This window comes from Mauremys mutica, chromosome 22 (assembly GCF_020497125.1).
Source record: "Mauremys mutica isolate MM-2020 ecotype Southern chromosome 22, ASM2049712v1, whole genome shotgun sequence".
NCBI lineage: Eukaryota > Metazoa > Chordata > Testudines > Geoemydidae > Mauremys > Mauremys mutica.
This window is the reverse complement of record NC_059093.1, coordinates 20,719,178-20,726,177: the sequence shown is the minus strand read 5'-3', so window position 1 is coordinate 20,726,177 and position 7,000 is coordinate 20,719,178. Positions and strand designations below refer to the sequence as shown.

The 7,000-nt window shown below is 52.6% G+C and overlaps 1 non-coding gene across 1 annotated transcript; it reads left to right on the top strand.

Moving 5' to 3' along the window:
• Positions 1–3,142: 3,142 nt before the first annotated feature.
• On the top strand, positions 3,143–3,216 carry TRNAT-CGU. The gene has a single exon. It is a non-coding gene; the product is annotated as a tRNA-Thr (tRNA).
• The last annotated feature ends 3,784 nt before the right edge of the window (positions 3,217–7,000 follow it).

The window sequence follows — 7,000 nt, the reverse complement described above, 5'->3', positions numbered from 1 at the left end:
ACCGGGGCCTGACAAGCTTTGCTTGTGTTTGGATTCTTCAAAGCAGAGGAGCAGGTGAGGTTTCCCTTACAAGCTGTGTGTGTGTGTGAATCTTTGTCCAGGTCTGCACTACACAGTTATTTCAGCAGAATTATATTGCTCAGGTGTGTGAAAAACACATGATGCTCCCTCAGTTGGCAGCTTGTGGCTGGTGTACACACTGCAATGCCACGTCTGGCGACAAAACTGCCCTGTTTTGCTGACAAAATAAAATCACCTCGACGAGAAGCCTAGAGCTTTTTGCAGCAAACTTAAAGTGACAAATTGTCAGTGTAGACGCTGCTGTTCATTATATCACCATAACTGGCCTCCTCTAGTATTCCACAATGCTTGCCGTGAACTCGCCTGCCCTGCATTCCTGCTACAGAGCCATGGGCCCCTCCCCTTTCATAGCTCCGGGAAGTTCTCACAGCTGAGCCTGCTGCTCTGCTCTGGCAGCCAGGAGCAAATCACTGCCATGGATGCTGCTCTCTCCTGCCCTGCGAACACAGAGCAGGCGGCGGAAGCTTCCTTACAGTGTGGAGGGGGGGCACTGGCATCAGAACTGTGGTGCCACCATGGCACCCCTTCCCTAAGGCCCCACACTCACTCCACCCCTTCTCCCTGAGGCCCCCAACCCCACACCACCCCTTCTACCTGATGCCTCGTCCTACTCCTCCCCAAAGGCCACCCCCACAGAACCCCTCTTCCCCCCAAGACTCCACTCTGTCCACCCTTCTGTCGTTCATCCTTACGGCTTGTAAAAAGTAGTGGGGCCATGGCCCTCTAAACCCCCATGAGCCAGCACCCCTGACACCGAGCCAGGCAGGTAGCAGCATGTATGTGTGTGTGACAGAGACTGCTGTGCTGTGTCGAGCCAGTGAGGGAAGCGGGGGCTGATATCGGTGCTGTCCCCCTCCCCCTGCCTCAGGACTGGTCGCTTCCAGCAGCTGTTTGAACTTAGAGACAGCACGCCGACACGCTCACTCTTCTCTAACACACACACTCCCTCTCCCCACACACACAGTCTCTGCCCCATCACACACATTTCAGGTGAAAAGCGGCTGTCAATGTAGTAGGATGTGAGGCTGTACCAGCCTATGAGACATTGCAAACCCTTCCCAAAGCACCCTGCAGCCAGTTGCACAGTGGGATAGCTACCCACAGTGCACTGCTCTCTGTGGCGATCCAAGAGTTGCTAGCGTGGATGTGCTCTGGTGACACAAGCCGCATAGTGTGGATACGCAACAGCAGTTTAATTAAAATGCTTTAAGTAAAGCCGCATAACTCTGTTGTGTAGACACAGCGTGAGAGTGAGACAAGACCTAGCTCCTGTTGACACCAAGGATGCTCAGCCACTGAAACTAAATTGTTAAATTTAAAGAACCGCACGTTCCTCCATAGTTGGCAGGACTCAACCCCGAGCAGGGAGCCGCCAATGGATTTCTAGTCTATCACCTTAATCACTCAGCCACAACTACTTGCTTTATGCAGTTTTCTCACTACACTCTAGTTCTGATCTCACTGAGTGATCATTTCCAATTGTTTAACCAGACCAGCTTCCACACCACACTCACTGCTGTGCGTGTGTCCATGGCTGAACAGCAAGAATTCCTGCCCATTTCCCTTCTGGCTGGAGTATGATGAGAATATGTTTGTGGTTAATGATGTTGCTGAGGATTGTTGTCCCTTTCCTGTCTTGATTAATCCTGCCTTAATTCAGACAGTCCCTTTCCCGCCATATCCCCAGTACATCAGTGATTGCGATAGCAGGAGGCAGGTTTTCTCTGGGGTACTGAAATTTGCCAGGGGGTTGGTGGCTCCTTTCTTTCCTCACCCTGGAGTAAACTCAACTTTTTATTCCATCCCTGATGTTTCATGGAATAACAACGCAGCATGAAGAAAGAGGTGGGCACAGCGGGTCTCAGGGGGGAAGAAGAGAGGTGCAAGCGGTGGGCTGGGCTGGGCAGGGGAGGGGACAGAGATGTGTGGGTGGCAGGCAGGATGGGTGTCACAGGAGAGGACAAAGAGGTGTGGGTGGTGGGCAGGGTGGGTCTCAGGGGAGGGGCAGAGAGGTGTGAGCGCTGGGCAGGGCGGGTCTCAGGGGAGGGGCAGAGAGGTGTGGGTGGTGGGCAGGGTGGGTCTCAGGGGAGGGGCAGAGAGGTGTGAGCGCTGGGCAGGGCGGGTCTCAGGGGAGGCGCAGAGAGGTTTGGGTGGTGGTCAGGGCGGGTCTCAGGGGAGGGGCAGAGAGGTGCAAGCGGTGGGCTGGGCTGGGCAGGGGAGGGGCAGAGAGCTGTGGGTGGTGAGCAGGGCAGGTCTCAGGGGAGGGGGCAGAGAGGTGTGAGCGCTGGGCAGGGTGGGTCTCAGGGGAGGGGCAGAGAGGTGTGAGCGCTGGGCAGGGTGGGTCTCAGGGGAGGGGCAGAGAGGTGTGGGTGGTGGGCAGGGGCAGAGAGGTGTGGGTGGTGGGCAGGGCAGGTCTCAGGGGAGGGGCAGAGAGGTGTGGGTGGTGGGCAGGGCAGGTCTCAGGGGAGGGTGCAGAGAGGTGTGAGCGCTGGGCAGGGTGGGTCTCAGGGGAGGGGCAAAGAGGTGTGGGTGGTGAGCAGGGCAGGTCTCAGGGGAGGGGCAGAGAGGTGTGGGTGGTGGGGAGACCTTGGGACAGAGGGTGTAGAGGCACAAGCATCAGGCAAGGAGGCCGCAGGGGAGGAGAGGAGCAAGCAAGAGGCGGACTAGCTCTTAGGGAGCTTCCAGCGCTCATGCCCAGCCTCCCCAAAATGCAAGAGCCATGGGCCACCTAGTCTCTGGGTCTTCACTAACCAAGCCCCTCCCCAAACTCTGTTGATGGGAGAAGCCCTCCTGTTGACACAGCGCTATCTGCACCGGGGCTGGGTTGATAGAATTGCATTGCTTGGGGGAGTGTAATTTTTTTACACCCCTAGTAATGTAGTTACACTGACCTAATTTTGTAGTGTAGACCAGTCCAAAGAATCACACACACACCTTGGGAGTAAACCTTCCCCTGCTCCTCTGCTTTACACAATCCAAACTACAAGCAACACTTGTCATGGCCCAGTGGGGGTTGGCAGACAGTCAGGTGTGGGCAGACAGGATGATTTAAATAAGAGCAGGCACCATGGCTTAGCTGGTTAAAGCACCTGTTTCGTAAACAGGAGATCCTGGGTTCAACTCCCAGTGGTGCCTTGGGGAGCGGTTTTTGGTGCACCTGGCATTGGCTACTGTCAGAAAACAAGATTCAGAGCTAGGTGGACCAATGATCTATCCCAGTGTGGCTATTCCTATGGTTTAAAGTACACTCACAGGCACTGATAACAGAGTTACAGAAAGTTTGGGAGTTAAGAGCAGACAGACCAATGGAGAAATGCCATAAGTCCAAGGTAATACCGGTACTTCACTGCAGTTTTACCATTTCCACTTGATAAACTCCCTCCCAACCTTCTGGGCTTCTAGAGCAGGGGACTGAGCCTGAGCTGAGACACAGACACTGCAACTTTATCCAGACCAAGCTGCAAGATCCTGATTAATATGACATGGGCCAGCCCTGGGTGTTTCATTGTACTGGAGACGCAGCCTAACATTATGTCTACACTGTGATTAAAACACCCAGGGGACCTGTCTCAAATCCCAGGTCAGCTGACTCAGGCTTATGGGAGTTGGGCTGCAAGACTATAAAATTACAATGCAGACAAATGGGCTTGAGCCCAACCTCTGAGACCCCACGAGGGGTGAGGGTTTCTGAACTCAGGCTTCAGTGTGAACACAAATATCTGCACCACAGTTTTTAGCCCCACAGCTTTAGCTCCATGAGCCCAAGTCAGATGACCCAGGCCAGCCGTGCTGCCATCTTTATCCCAGGAGAGATGGACTCTAAGGGTACATCTCCATTGCAATGTAAGCCCAGGTGTGGCATGCTGTGCTCAAAGCAGCACCCTGCAAGCCCCATATTCACCACTCTCACATAATGATGAGATGGTTTGTACAAAGTCTGCCTGGTGAGGTATCATTTAAAAAGTCTTGCTCTGTTGAACATTAATATTTTGTTGGATTGTGTGTGCTCACATTGGTTGGGAAGTTATGAAGTTTTGCTCTGTGTGTGTTACTGAGATATGTTATGAGGTTAGGAAATGCCCCCCACCAGCCTTTCAGGTGCGACAATGGAGGAGCCAGACTCGCTGCTGGCCTATTGAAGGGATCCACACTCCCAAGGACTATCCTAGGAACCGTGTACAATGCAGGCTTCTCCGAGATAGCACAGCGACAATGGACACTGCGTGACTCACATCGTAGCAAAGGAGCTTCCTAGCAAGTTGGAAGAAACTATGAAAGGGGGGGTAGAGACATTATGAATTGGCCTCTCTCTCCCCCACAACTCAATACCTGTAAACACATCTGGAGGACAAACACTGAACTGAGATAAATCAGAAGAGAATAATAATAATAATACATTCAAATCAAAGTCCCCAAACAGACTAGTATGGGTGTTTCAGCAGAAAATTTTCAGTTTGGGGAATTTTGTTTTCTCAGTCAGACCTTGCCAAGGGAAGCAGGGAGAAAATGTTTGAGTTGCCTCCTTCAGAACACCTTGGCCTAGACACTAGCTCTGGTTCACGGTTGTGGCCTTGCTCAGGATGGGGGTATTTTAATAATTTGGGCAGGTTCCAGGGTGTTTGGGGGAGATGATGAGGATGTTACCTTTTGAGATAAAAACTAAGAAATACAGCACTAGAGAATTTTTTTTTTAGAAATCTGAGATTTAGACATTTAATTTAAAGCAAGGGGGGGGTCTGAGTTTCTGAGAAGGTTTTTGTTTGCAAGAAGCAACATTGTTTGATCTGTCATTGTACCAAAGGGGGAGATGGTTGTCTATAAAGGAGAGGTGAAAACTAAACGCAGCCGATGAGAACATGATTTGAACCCATGCGTGCAAAGCACAATGGATTAGTAGCCCATCTTCTTAACCACTCGGCCACATCATCTAAGCTGCTAGAAAAGGGACAGGAGCAGAAATCTAAGGCCAGCAGAGATAGGGACAACATGGAGTTTTTACATACTAAGCGGAAGCAGGGGCTGAATGAGCTCCCCCCTCACATCTAGTGAGGAGCTGGGGGAAAGACTTCAGGAACAGACCGTGTTTGCATAGACACACCTACTCTGCCTAGCTATGCAGCATGATGGGGCCGCTTTCCCAAAATGACCAGTTTTGGCTGGTGGTGGGTTACAAATCACTTTAGCATTGAGTGGAATGAAATGTTATTCTCCTTCCTGCATGAGTGAAGGGGAGCAGAACATACCTAGTCCGTCCTGATGGAGGGGTCGGTGGGTGAGGAATAGCTTTTATTGGACTGCATAGAAGCAATTGAGGATGTCACCCTAAACCAGTGGTCCCCAAACATTTCACACTGTGCCCTCTTAGCCATGGCTGTGGCCCCCCAGAAGCTGCGGTCGAGAACCAGGGCTGGGAGTGGGGCTGTGGCTTGCTGGGGAGAGGGGTGCAGACACAGGTAAGGGGGTCGCGGCTGGGCCGGGGGCTCAGGCTGAGGGTAGGGTGAGCGAAGAGCTGGGACAGAGTGGGGCTGAGTGGTGCTCCCTCCCTGCCCTCCATGGGGGCTGGCTCAACCCTGAACATTCCTCTGTGCCCCCCTAGGAGGCATGCCCCACATTTTGGGAATCACTCCCCTAAACTGACCCCTAGTCACTAAGCAGGGGCTAGTGATGCCAAAGCCCAGGGACAGGGAGCTTTGCCAGAGTGGAGCCTGCAGGTCACATGCTGAGGGGCTGACACAGGCTCAGTGCTCTGGAACAGCTCTGACCCAAACCCAGGCAGAGCCCTCATCAGTGTGACACTGCCCAGGGGACGCTGTCACTGGGGGAAACCTCCTGGCCTCCAGAACCTCCTGGGACTGACCTTTCAGCTCCCCTGTTCCATGCCAGGAGCTTCCTGTAGTGAGTCACCTTAGCAGGACAGCTGGGAAAGCCTTACACACACACCCCCGACCCCGAACAGGGCCAGCTTTAGGCCAATTCCACCAATTACCCCGAACCGGGCCCCACACCTAAGAAAGCCCCGCGCCCAGGGGCAGGGCCACCGGGGAGGTGGGGGGCAAAAGTTCTGAGGGCTGGAGAAAAATGCCTTCTAGTGAGCTATTGAAAGAGCTCAACCTGTTTAGCTTATCAAAAGAAGATTGAAAGGTGACTTCATTGAAGTGTTGAAGGGCCTTAATGGAGAGAAAAGATGGGGTATTAAAAGGCTCTTTAATCCAGCAGAGAAAGGCATAACAAGACCCAGTGGCTGGAAGGTGAAAAGAGACAAATTCATATTACAAATAAGACACAAATATTCAACAGCGAGGATGATTCACCACAGGAACAAGCTACCAAGGAAAGTGGTGGATTCTCCATCTCCTGATGTCATTTAATGAAGACTAGATGCCTCTCTGGAATGTGTTTACCCCAAAAGTAGCTCTTGTGTCATACAGGAGGCCTGTGATATGCAGGGGGTCAGATTAGATGCTCTAATGGTCTCTTCTGGCCATAAAGTCGACTAATTTCTGAAAAACTGAGTGTAGCATTGGGAGCAGCATCTGATGTTTCCCTGTCTAGCCGGCTTGCTTCCTAGAACGAACGCTCCTTGAGTGGGGTGATCCACAGGGAGTAGCTCAAACCTCCAAAGTGCCTGGCCAGGGGCAGGACATTGGCACAGCAAGGGAGGGGTGTGGCAGGGACATCACAAAGGCTTTTTGCAGGACCTCAGACTATTGGTCAAAGGTGGTGGGGAGGTGGTGACCTCACAGAGAGATGCTGACATCAGCCAGGCAGGATAGGGGCAAGGGGCCAGGGAAACCTCAGAGACCCCTGTGGCTTTGCTTCAGCAAGTCTCCTTCTCCAGGTCTCTCTCTGAGGACTGAGAGAGTATTCGGGTTCACAGACATGAGCGCCAGGGGGAGCCTCTTTCGAGTTTTCTCCTTCC